This window comes from Lissotriton helveticus, chromosome 12 (genome assembly GCF_964261635.1).
Source record: "Lissotriton helveticus chromosome 12, aLisHel1.1, whole genome shotgun sequence".
In the NCBI taxonomy this organism is placed as follows: Eukaryota; Metazoa; Chordata; class Amphibia; order Caudata; family Salamandridae; genus Lissotriton; species Lissotriton helveticus.
Window position 1 is genome coordinate 295,706,047 of NC_136073.1, and position 11,167 is coordinate 295,717,213.

The window sequence follows — 11,167 nt, forward strand, 5'->3', positions numbered from 1 at the left end:
AGTTTGTCTAGTCATGGTATTTTTTGTACTGGAAGGTGATCCTTACTGTACAAAATCTAAGCTAGACTCTTGCAGACACTTTTACACTACAGTGCAAATGTGCGTGTGTGGCATGCAGCTGCTTAATGGTGCAGCGGTGCAAGTGAGAGTGGTAGACATGGCACTAACCTGCTCTCTCCCTCTTACACAATGCAGCAAGTGTGGGTGCTGCACTGCGTTAAGTGACTGTTTTGTAAATCTGGGCCTTACTTTAGAACCCATGGCATTGCAAATAATTAATGACATTTCATTGTGTAAAAAAGGCATATTATATCTTAGAGGCCTATTTTTGACAGGAAGGTACATTGAGGAGGTGGTCCCTGCAAGAAAATCCATATTCCAAGACTACTAGTGGGATCCTTCAAAGGAAAACTGACAGTCAGCTAATGTGCTTGTAACATGGAATTGTCAAGGTGTAATCCAACCCTTAATGATTTATCAGTGATCCATAGCCATTCAAAATTATTAATGAAATAATCTGGGAGTAATCTACACTTGGCTTGCGGTTGGCATAAAATCATCCAATAGTATTGCACAATCATCTAGTTGTCCTGAAATTATCCTGAGTAATCCATGCTCATTCTTGAGTTGTCACTAAATCATCCTAGAGTAATCAACAGTCATCCTGAAATTGTCATTGGATCATTCCAGAGTAATTAACCACTATCCTGAAGTGGTAATAGGATAATCCAGGAATAATTGACAGTCGCCCTGAAATCGCTGTAAAATCATCCTCGAGTAATTCAGAGTAATTGTTAAATTGTCCGATGCCCGTCCTGGAGTAATTCTCACTCATCTGTGGTAAATAAATAAATAATACCCTATTTTTGACTAGACTTATAGCATAACAGATAGCTCAATAAATAAGAGTCAAGATTCGAGGTAGTAGGAGTTTTCTGCAGGTTTATTACAGCATAAGGACAGGATCAGGACAACCTGCATAGGAACAGAATGACAGGGCCCAGCAGGACAACTGGGGCCCAGCAGGGGAAAAGAGGCCCAGCAGCTGCTGGGGCTTGGTCTGGGATGAGCGCGCTAGCATTTAATAACAAAACATTGACTTATATACATAGCGCAAACACATAGCGTTACATTGCAGTAGGCGTAACAGTAGGTGGAGTAGAAGGCGTGACGCGTAGCAGTCGCGAGAGATAAGAGTAAAAAGGAGGTGTAACTGGGAGTTTACTTAGACATGTGATGCAAAACGTAACCGAATATGTCATGAATGGGCGGACACATTGGAGGGGGCTACCTAAGGAGCCGGGACCTCTAACCTAATGGTGCGCGAAAACTAGCAATGACGTGTTACTAGGAGAAGCTGGGGGCTACGAACTCTGTGCTAGGAGCAGAGACTAGAGTCTGGAGGGTCGGAGCGACATGTACCTAAACCCTATCTGGTATCTAATGTTTAGGGAACATGTTGATATAAACTAGAAGTCATGAGGGGAGAAGCTAACTTGATTCTAAGACTGGACCATGCATTATTCTACATGTAGTGCGTGAAGAATATTAAATGACCATTAAATACAGTATTTCTCTAACATGGAGACGAGAAGGCTAGACAATGACGGAAACTATTGATGCAGTTCAGTAGCTTAGGAATGCAGAGGAGGAGGACTGAACTGATAGCAGGAACTATAACATACTTTTGGCAGACTCAGAGGCAGAGCCGAGCTGCACCGGGCACTGCGAGGCAGGAAGTAAGTGAAGGGTCGAGGATACAGGTGGGGGCTGTATCGCTCCTCAGCGAGGCTTTCAGGAGACAGGAGCTGAATCTGTGGTCCGGGCCCTTTTGAGGCCTGGAAACGGGGACTTTATAATTGAATAACGTGCACACTGAGAAACGTGGCAACATTACTTACATAGGCCTGATATTCGTAGTATTCACGAGGACTGGAAACTAACATACTAGAGGTGGACACAACTGTAATTGCGTCTTTAATCAGAAATGGGGAATAACATATGCATATTGATCATGCACACATAACATATGATGGATGAGGCGTAGGGACACAGAACATGGCAAAATTTACTTTTCCACATTCCCTCCTTGTCACTACGTTTCCATCAGGAAACATCAATATTCATGATACCGTCTATCATTTCATACAGTACCATTTGCTCGTCTCGAATTGTCTTGGAACGAGATTTAGAACGGGGCTTGGGACTAGGAATACAAGAGGTAGCACACATGCTGCAAATCGCAGGGCCACATTGTATACAGAGGCAGCAGCTAAATATGATCGCTACTGCAATACCTAGAAAGGACAGGACTTTCCATCCCCATGCGGAAATTATATTCCAGAACCAACCGGACCATGTCCAGGTGCCTGGATCTTGGTGTAACAGATGGGCAATTTTATGGAGTCTGGTTATAGCTGAATAAACAGACGGCGCGTTATTTGGAATGAAAATACAACAACTGGATCCGAGAATTCTACAGGCCCCGCCCCTATCGGCCAGTATGACGTCAAGGACGAGACGATTCTGTAAAACGACAATTCTCATAAAGGATTGCTCTTCAGTTAAGTTACCTAGAGCGGAGGCAGTCTCATCTACTACTGCTTCAAGGGTTCTTGTCAACCTACGAATAAGTTTACTATTTACAACTGTACCTAAATAAGGGAAAACACCTTTATCTATATCAATGAATTGCTCTGCGGCAGTTTCAGTATAATCGACAATCGGGAGATTTCTCTTGTGTCTAGTGTGTACTAAGAAAGAATTCCTATGATAGTCAGGTGGGGCTAGAAAAACAGGTGGCAGTAGGAAAGCAATATAACAGGTTCCCTCCCAATCGAGGGGCAAACGGACATATGCAGTTTGACCACAAATAAAATAAGAATGACGTGAAGCTTTGAAAATAGATTTCCTACTGTCACTATACTTGATAACAGTAGTACATTCACTATGACCTATATGTACAGAACCATAACTACGGACACATAATTCGCCTTTGACTGGTAGTACTGAAATAGCGGGTGAGTCTGGAGTAGTATCAGACTGAACATTCAGAACCATGAAATTCGACGAATAATTTCCTAAATTATATACTTCATTTTCTAGATCTAAACCTGTTCTGTGGGGGAAACCTTGTTTGTCTGGGAAACATGTACTGTTAAGAAAAGACATATCTGTTGAGGATGACGTTAACGTGGACCAGGCTCCATATGAACCATTGTGTGAGAATGGATAAGGAAAGAGTGGCAGAACTCCCTTCGGTGTCTGGAAAGGGGGGAGTCGACCACACACCCAACAATTAGTGGCATTGCTGGTCTGGTGTGAATAATGTAACATACGGATAAATGTGTTATTACGCATGGCGAGGCGGTATGCATATTCGTGAGGAGGCAGATCACTAAACGTGTGCTCTACTGTAGCATGAGCAGACATATTTACATGAGGAACTGAAAAACACAGATAGAAAGCATAGCTGGTGCAGGAAATCATTATGCTGAGAAATAATACGAAACTCAGAAAAACGATATATTTGATTGAGCTTTGACTGACTCTCTCACTATGGGGGTCTATTTTATACATGTCAGAAACAGTCTAACCGTTTCACCTAGGGGAGGACTTATACAATCAAACTGGCTGACTTATTAGACCTGAGCTTTAACTTATACTCCTGTTGCGGGGTTTTCTCTAACACGGGAGGGGTTGTAATAGTGTCTTGTGCGGGACAGTCCTTTAAAACAATGTTCTGGCAATCCTTCAAATCCTGGGAAATGTTCTTGGAAATGTTCTTGAAGACTGGTTTCGGTCCTTTGAAAAGTTTTACATGAGAAAGGTGGACCCACCCCTTCCTGCCTTCCAACTTGACGGCAGTTCGGGTGGTCAAGAGGACCTGACGTGGCTCCTTCCAACGTGGTTCCAGCGGACTTGATCTGTCGAAATTTCTGATCATCACAAGGGAACCTGGAACGATCTCGTGCGGTGCCACCTCGGTATTGTCTGGAAATGCGGCGGCAACCTGTGAACGACATGAGTTGAGGGCAGACATCAAGGAAGCTAGGTAATCTGTCAGCATATTACATGAAACATCGGTAATACTTCGGGGTCTAGGAGTACCCCACATGTTAGGGGGGCGGCCGAAAACGACCTCATACGGGGACAGACCTGATCTGGAATGTGCGACCATACGCATATAAAATAAAGCGACTGGCAAAGCTACTAACCAGTCCACACCCTTGTCTTTACAGACTTTTGCTATACGGATTTTCAGAGTCTGATTATGCCTTTCGACTAGTCCAGCTGCTTCTGGATGGCGTACACAATGGAACTTCCACTGGTACCCTAACAACAGGGAAACGTGTCTCATGAGTTCAGATGAGAATGGCTGGCCGTTATCAGAATATACGACTCTAGGGAGTCCATATCTAGGGAAGAATTCACGAACCAACTGCTTGGCAGTGGTCGCGGCTGTGTAATCTGGGACTGGATATGCTTCTGTCCATCTGGACAAGGCGCATACAACTACAAGGACATACTTGAAACCTCGACATCGCTCCATTTGAATATAATCCATCTGGAGGACCTCAAAAGGGTGGTCAGGGGGCTGGAAACCACCTTGTTCCACCGGAACACTTTTACCTGGATTAAACTGACAACATATCATACAGGTACGGACTCTCTGCTTGGCTGCAGCTCGTAAATGCTTGTTGAACCAAATGTTCTGGATACTGTCTAACATAGCTTTTTCTCCTAAATGTGCTGGACTATGTGCGGTATTGATAATGACTTGAACCATAGAATCGGGGAGAAACCATGTGGCTCTACCCTTCGTTAACCATCCTTGATCTGTCTGGACCCCTCCTTGTACAGACCATTTCTTGATTTCATCAGGAGTAGCATGTGACTGGATATCTATGACATCTTGAGTAGGGTCCTTAACTGTCATGCATGTAATCGGATCTGGAGTATGTGTCTGTGTCTGATTAACTGGAATGTCTGGTGTCTGTGCTGTAAGCTTGGCTGTGCGGTCTGCTAAATCATTACCTTGGGAAATAATGTCAGTGACTTTCGTATGTGCTTTGCACTTCATGATAGCAATAGATGTCGGTAAATGTATGGCATCTAACAGGGCTTGAATAAGGAGACCATGCTGAATCTTGGTTCCATGAGAAGTCATGAAACCTCTCTCCTGCCAGAGCACTCCGAAGTCGTGTACAACTCCGAATGCGTAACGTGAATCTGTGTAAACATTAACCTTCAGGTTCTTGGCATGTATACAGGCTTGTGTCAGAGCAACTAGCTCTGCTGCTTGAGCGGACAGGGTATCAATACGGTGTGTTTCAATAACTTCAGTGTCGGTAGTCACTGCATACGCGGCGACTAGTTCTCCTGTACTAGTTCTCATACATGAACCATCCACATAAAGTGTCAGGTCAGGATCTGGTAACGGAATATCTGTCAGGTCTTGTCTTGGCTTTGTCGTAATGTTAACTACTTCCACACAATCATGTGTGTCTGGATTTGAACTAACTGATGGTAACAGTGTAGCAGGATTCAGGACGTTGCAGCGTCTAATTTCTATGTGCGGCTGGAACAGTGTCAATTCATAACCTGTTAAACGTGCAATTGTCAAGTGCTGAGTTTGTGTTCGGTTTAAAAGAACCTCTACTGAATGTGGAACTTGTACTGTCAGGGAATGTCCTAGAACTATAGAATCACTTTGTCTGATAGCTAGTGCTGTGGCTGCAACTGACTTGAGGCACGCAGGCAACGCCTGGGCGACTGGATCTAATGTGCTCGAAAAATAAGCACAGGGCTTGTATTGACCTGCTTGATCTTGTGTGAGGACAGATAATGCTGTACCTTCGCGTTCAGTAACGAAAAGTGTAAAAGGCTTACTGTAGTTCGGTGTAGCTAGAACTGGAGCTTGACATAGGGCTTTCTTTAACTCGTTGAAACTAAGTGTATGGTCAGATGTCCAAGGGAGGACAGTCGATACGGCTGCCTCCTGTGTCGTTAACTGTATCAGTGGCTTGGCTAGAAATGCATACTGGGGAATCCATTGTCTACAATAAGAAGTAAGGCCGATAAAGGCACGTACCTCCTTCTGGGTTCTGGGCTGGGGAAGACTCGCTATTAACTGGATACGGTCGGGTGTCAACTGCCTACCCCTCTTGGACAGCAAGTGTCCTAAGTATACCACTTGCTGGACACAGAATTGAAGCTTCGAAGGTGACACCTTGTGCCCCATCTCGGCTAGAAAATACAGAACTGTAAGTGATGCTCGCTCGCAGTCACGTTCAGAACGGGCTGTGATCAGTAGATCATCGACATACTGGAGCAGGGCAGTGTCAGTTGGCATGTGAATGTTGTCTAGTTGTCTCTTGAGTGCTTGACTGTAAATACTAGGGCTTTCTGTGAAACCTTGAGGAGCGCGTGTAAACATATAGCTCCTTCCATTTAAACAAAATCCGAAAAGAAACTGACTGTCTGGATGAATTGGAACACTAAAAAATGCATTCTTGAGGTCAATAACAGTGAAAAACATGGCTTCGGAATCAATGGCTGTTAACAGGGAAGAAATGTCTGGGACAACTGGGTACTGAGGAATAATACATTTATTAAGTTCTCGTAAATCAATCACTAATCGATATACTGGGGGTGCATTCGGATCAGTACGTTTCATGACAGGAATGATCGGAGAATTACATACATTGGAGTCAGTTTCTACAACTACTCCTTGAGCCATGAGCTCGTCAATAATTTTGGATAAGGCTGCTACAGCCTCAGGTGGCAATCTGTACTGTCTGATTCGTGGTAACACTACACCTGGTTTGAGAGTCACACGATAGGGTGTGATTTGCATGTAACCTACATCAGTTGGACCTTGCGCCCATAAATGCTGCGGAACATTAGACAATCTTGAATCAAAATCTCGTAATACATAGTGACCCTTAAAGTCACGTAGGAACAGACGTATTCCCTCTGGGGAACAGCAAATAACTGCACCTAATTCTTTTAATGTCTTAATGCCTAATAGATTTTCTGGACATGACTTAGTAAGTAACAGATCAGTAGTACGGGACAATGGACCTACTTCTAGAGTAACTGGCTTAGATATTTCATTAACTATGGGTTTTCCTGAAAATCCAAGGGAAACATTTCTTGAGCCTGAGAGCGGAGCCCCTGGAACTTCGGCATGACTAATTGTGGTCCTACTTGCCCCTGTATCGATCAAAAACTTTCTGTCTTTCCCTAATACTTGACTGTGAACATAGGGACCTTCTTGGTCTACAGGTATCTCGATGAGAGGCAGGCCTACCTCCCTCTCTAGGCTGTTTCATGAATATGACTGGTACTCTGGATACTCGGACTGTGCATACTGATACATCTGCGATGTAACGTGCTGTGTTGCAGCAATAGGCTGCGGTACTGTAACTGTCTGTGGTGCATTCTGTGACTGAGGAGTCTGTGAAACTTGTTCTTGTCTAGGCGGACGTGGTCTTTCTTTAGTCTTACCAGTAGCTATGTTGTGTTTCAGAACTGCACACTCGTTTATAAAATGACCTGGCTGTTTACAATAATTGCAGTTCCCTTTAACGGAAGCCGCAGGATGACTGGCTTGATTCGGACCCCTCTTCTGACTGTCTTGAGGAATAGATTGTGCAACTAGCACTTTCATTTTCGTGTCTTTCATACGTTTTCTTTCGTGTTCTTGCTCTTCTCTGATTCTATTCTGGTGGTACTGGAGCATCTGGAGCATCTGGGACGGAGTATTTGCTTGCCAGGTGCTTTCGACTTTCAAAACTCGGTTTTTAATTTGTGGACTTGAATTCTCGACTAATTTGGTAACGAAAAGGTGAGGGTATGACTCACTACTTGTCTTGAGACCACTATTAATACTGAAACATTTCTCGAATCTAGAATAAAAATCACTAATATCCTCATCTTGTTTCTGTTTACAGGCTGAGATTGCATCCCAGTCTTCTTTCCTAGTTGTCAATAATCTGGGTAAAACTTGAATCAATAATTCTGGTAATTCTTTACATTTATCTCCAAGACCGGTACCTGGTACTCGTGCCTTGTCTTCAGCTTCTAGAGCTGCCCAATCGATCTTTTTCTCTCCCACCTCCCATTCTTTTTCCTTTAACTTTTCATACACCCCTGCGGGTAGCAGGACCTTTAACATTTTAATGATATCTGGGTAAGTGTATTCTCCCATACGGAGCATGTCTTTTAATTCTCTATGGAACCCTGCTGGATCTTTGTCGTGACAGGGGATTAATTTCTTCATTTCAAGAAGTTCCATCTTTGATATCGGAGTGTATACAAACACTCGTTGCATTACGCCACCCGCCCCTTGGACTGGGTGGACTTCTCGTAGCGGATTCTGTCTGTCTATGTAGAATGGTTTACTTTCTGGGGGTGAGACATGAACAAAATGCGGGTTCAGAAACGTTCTATACTTGTGGCGCTGTTCTAGAATGACACTTATTAAATCGGTACCTAGACCTCTCCATCTGTACTGGAGTAACTCGTTCAGGATATCATGTAACGGGCCTGGATCAGAATGTTGACCCTCATACAGGGTAATGAGGTGCTGGATCATATACATACCCACCAGTCGTTGCTCGGCTGGGGGCAGTTTCAGAAACATTTGTGCCACTATTTCGTCTGGAAAAGTGGTAGAATCAGTAATCCATCGGACTGCTGATCGGGCTAGTTCTTGTTCGTGCATGGTACTTAATTCGCTATAACCGACTCGTGATTTAAGGATGTGATCTGTAGCTTGAAATACTTGTTCTAGAGAACCTCGTTCTGGTGCTGGATGATGAAAAATAGACTTGGGTTCTGGACGTGAATGGCGATCTGGAAATCTGGATTTTCCTACATACGCTATTCTGGCGGGATTCTCGTCTTCCTCTTCAGGATCAGAGATACTTTCTTTCTCGCTTACTTGTGCTGCTTTACGCTGTTCGTGTAACCTTATTATTTCTTTACGAATTTTCTTGTACATACTTTCCATGGCACTAATGGTCTTGTGCTTACCCTCGGCTATATTATCACTCCACCTTGTTAAGATTCTCATTTCGGCGGGATCTTTAGACGGATAATCTTGTTCTCTTATTAGACAATTGATCAGGAACTTTAATATCATGAGCTGAATCTCGGCTTTCCTTTGAGACATAATCTCGCCAATACTTTCTGGATCATCCCCTGTACGGATGAAACGATATATTCTGTCTAGATCTTCTTTCATATTCGGTAAGGTGACTAGATACTCGGTCACCCTTCTTACGCGTACGGAATATAAAACCATATTATACTCGCCTGGGACTGTGTCATAGACACATTCGGCAAGGGCTTGTCTGATTTCTGTAACAGACTTATTACTTTTAGGAGTACGCTGTGATGCTTGAGCATGTAATTCGAGTGCTGATAAACGCTTGTGTGGCGGCGGGGTTTGAGGAGGACCTCCTCCTGCGGCCCCTAGACTAGAATCGTCGACTGACATTCTTCGTGCTTGCAGGGTCGGTAATTGTAACGTGGGCTGAACTTGTATGACCGGCTGACCCGGGGGTACCGTAACAGGTACTCCGGTGTCTGGAGAAACGGGAAGTGCCTGATTTACAGGGACAGGTGGAGCGCGAACTGGATTGGCATATTCTGGAACTGTGTCGTCCAAATAGGACGAAATAAAAATATCAGCTGCGGTCGGTTTGTGACGTAGCTTGGTCGGAACTAATGGTGGCGGGAAATTACTGGGTGCCTCTGGGGTCGCTTTTGGCAAGCCTTCGGCAAGGAGAGGATACATACCCTTAATAAGGGCATGCCTCTGTCTGTCTGACTGTTCGACTTTGACTTGTTCACCTATCTTGATTAATTCTCTTTCTTGGGCTCGTTCTTGGGATTCTCTACTTAACTCTGACTTTCTGACTTCCTTTTCCGTTCTTCTATGCGCTTCCTTACGCCATAACTCGATGGCATCTTTCTGTGACTGTCTGGCTTTCTTTTTCCATAATGCTTCTTCTACTCGCATGATACATTCGGCATCCCATGTACCCGATACGGGCCATCTATACTTTTCTTCTAACTGTTTGGTATACTCTACCCATAAATCTAGATACAATATGGCGCTTATGCCATGTTTCTGATACATAAAGTGACCTGGACTGTCCCTAGGCGGAACAGGAACTGCTGCTTCCAGCAGACCCTTTCTAGTTTTTAACTGACGTAACTTGGAAAAGAGCGGCATTCTAAACTTGAATCGGAACACAATACAATACACGAAAAACAATAACAATTGGGAAAACAATTCAGGCATACCACGACATTGGAAATACATTAAACAATATTATAAATAACAGTTCGAACAGAATACTACCTGAAAATACTGAAAACAGAACAGAATTCTCGAGAACGGAACAGACTAGAGTTACTGGATGCACTGCTGTAACAGTACGGAACATACCGGTCCCATAAAGGAACGCATCAAGACCCGTATCCACCTAGGTGAACACTTCGTTTGTGGGCTTGGGTACCACCAACCCACGGACCAGGAGTCAATTTAGACTGACCCTGTCTAGACACTACCCCAGCAATGGTACTCACCGGGCAGCACGGAACGGAAGGCCTCGAACGGGACTGGACTACGACGGACTTCGGACTTCGGACTTCAGTTACGGGTGGGCCTCCGGATACCTCGGACCTTGGACTCTCGGCTTGGGCTCTGGTCGGGACTCGCCGCGTTCCTCCACCGTCTCGTTCGGATGCTGGACCGCCTCCTCCGTCTCCTCCGTGGGCCTGAGGGATACTTGAAGCAGAAATATCTGCACTTGGCCAGTATGGTTCCGTCACGACTGCAGAGGGTCAGGGGGTCGGCGTGGCTTCACCGACGCATGGGGAAAGGGCAAGTCCCTATTCGGGCGCCATTATGTGGTAAATAAATAAATAATACCCTATTTTTGACTAGACTTATAGCATAACAGATAGCTCAATAAATAAGAGTCAAGATTCGAGGTAGTAGGAGTTTTCTGCAGGTTTATTACAGCATAAGGACAGGATCAGGACAACCTGCATAGGAACAGAATGACAGGGCCCAGCAGGACAACTGGGGCCCAGCAGGGGAAAAGAGGCCCAGCAGCTGCTGGGGCTTGGTCTGGGATGAGCGCGC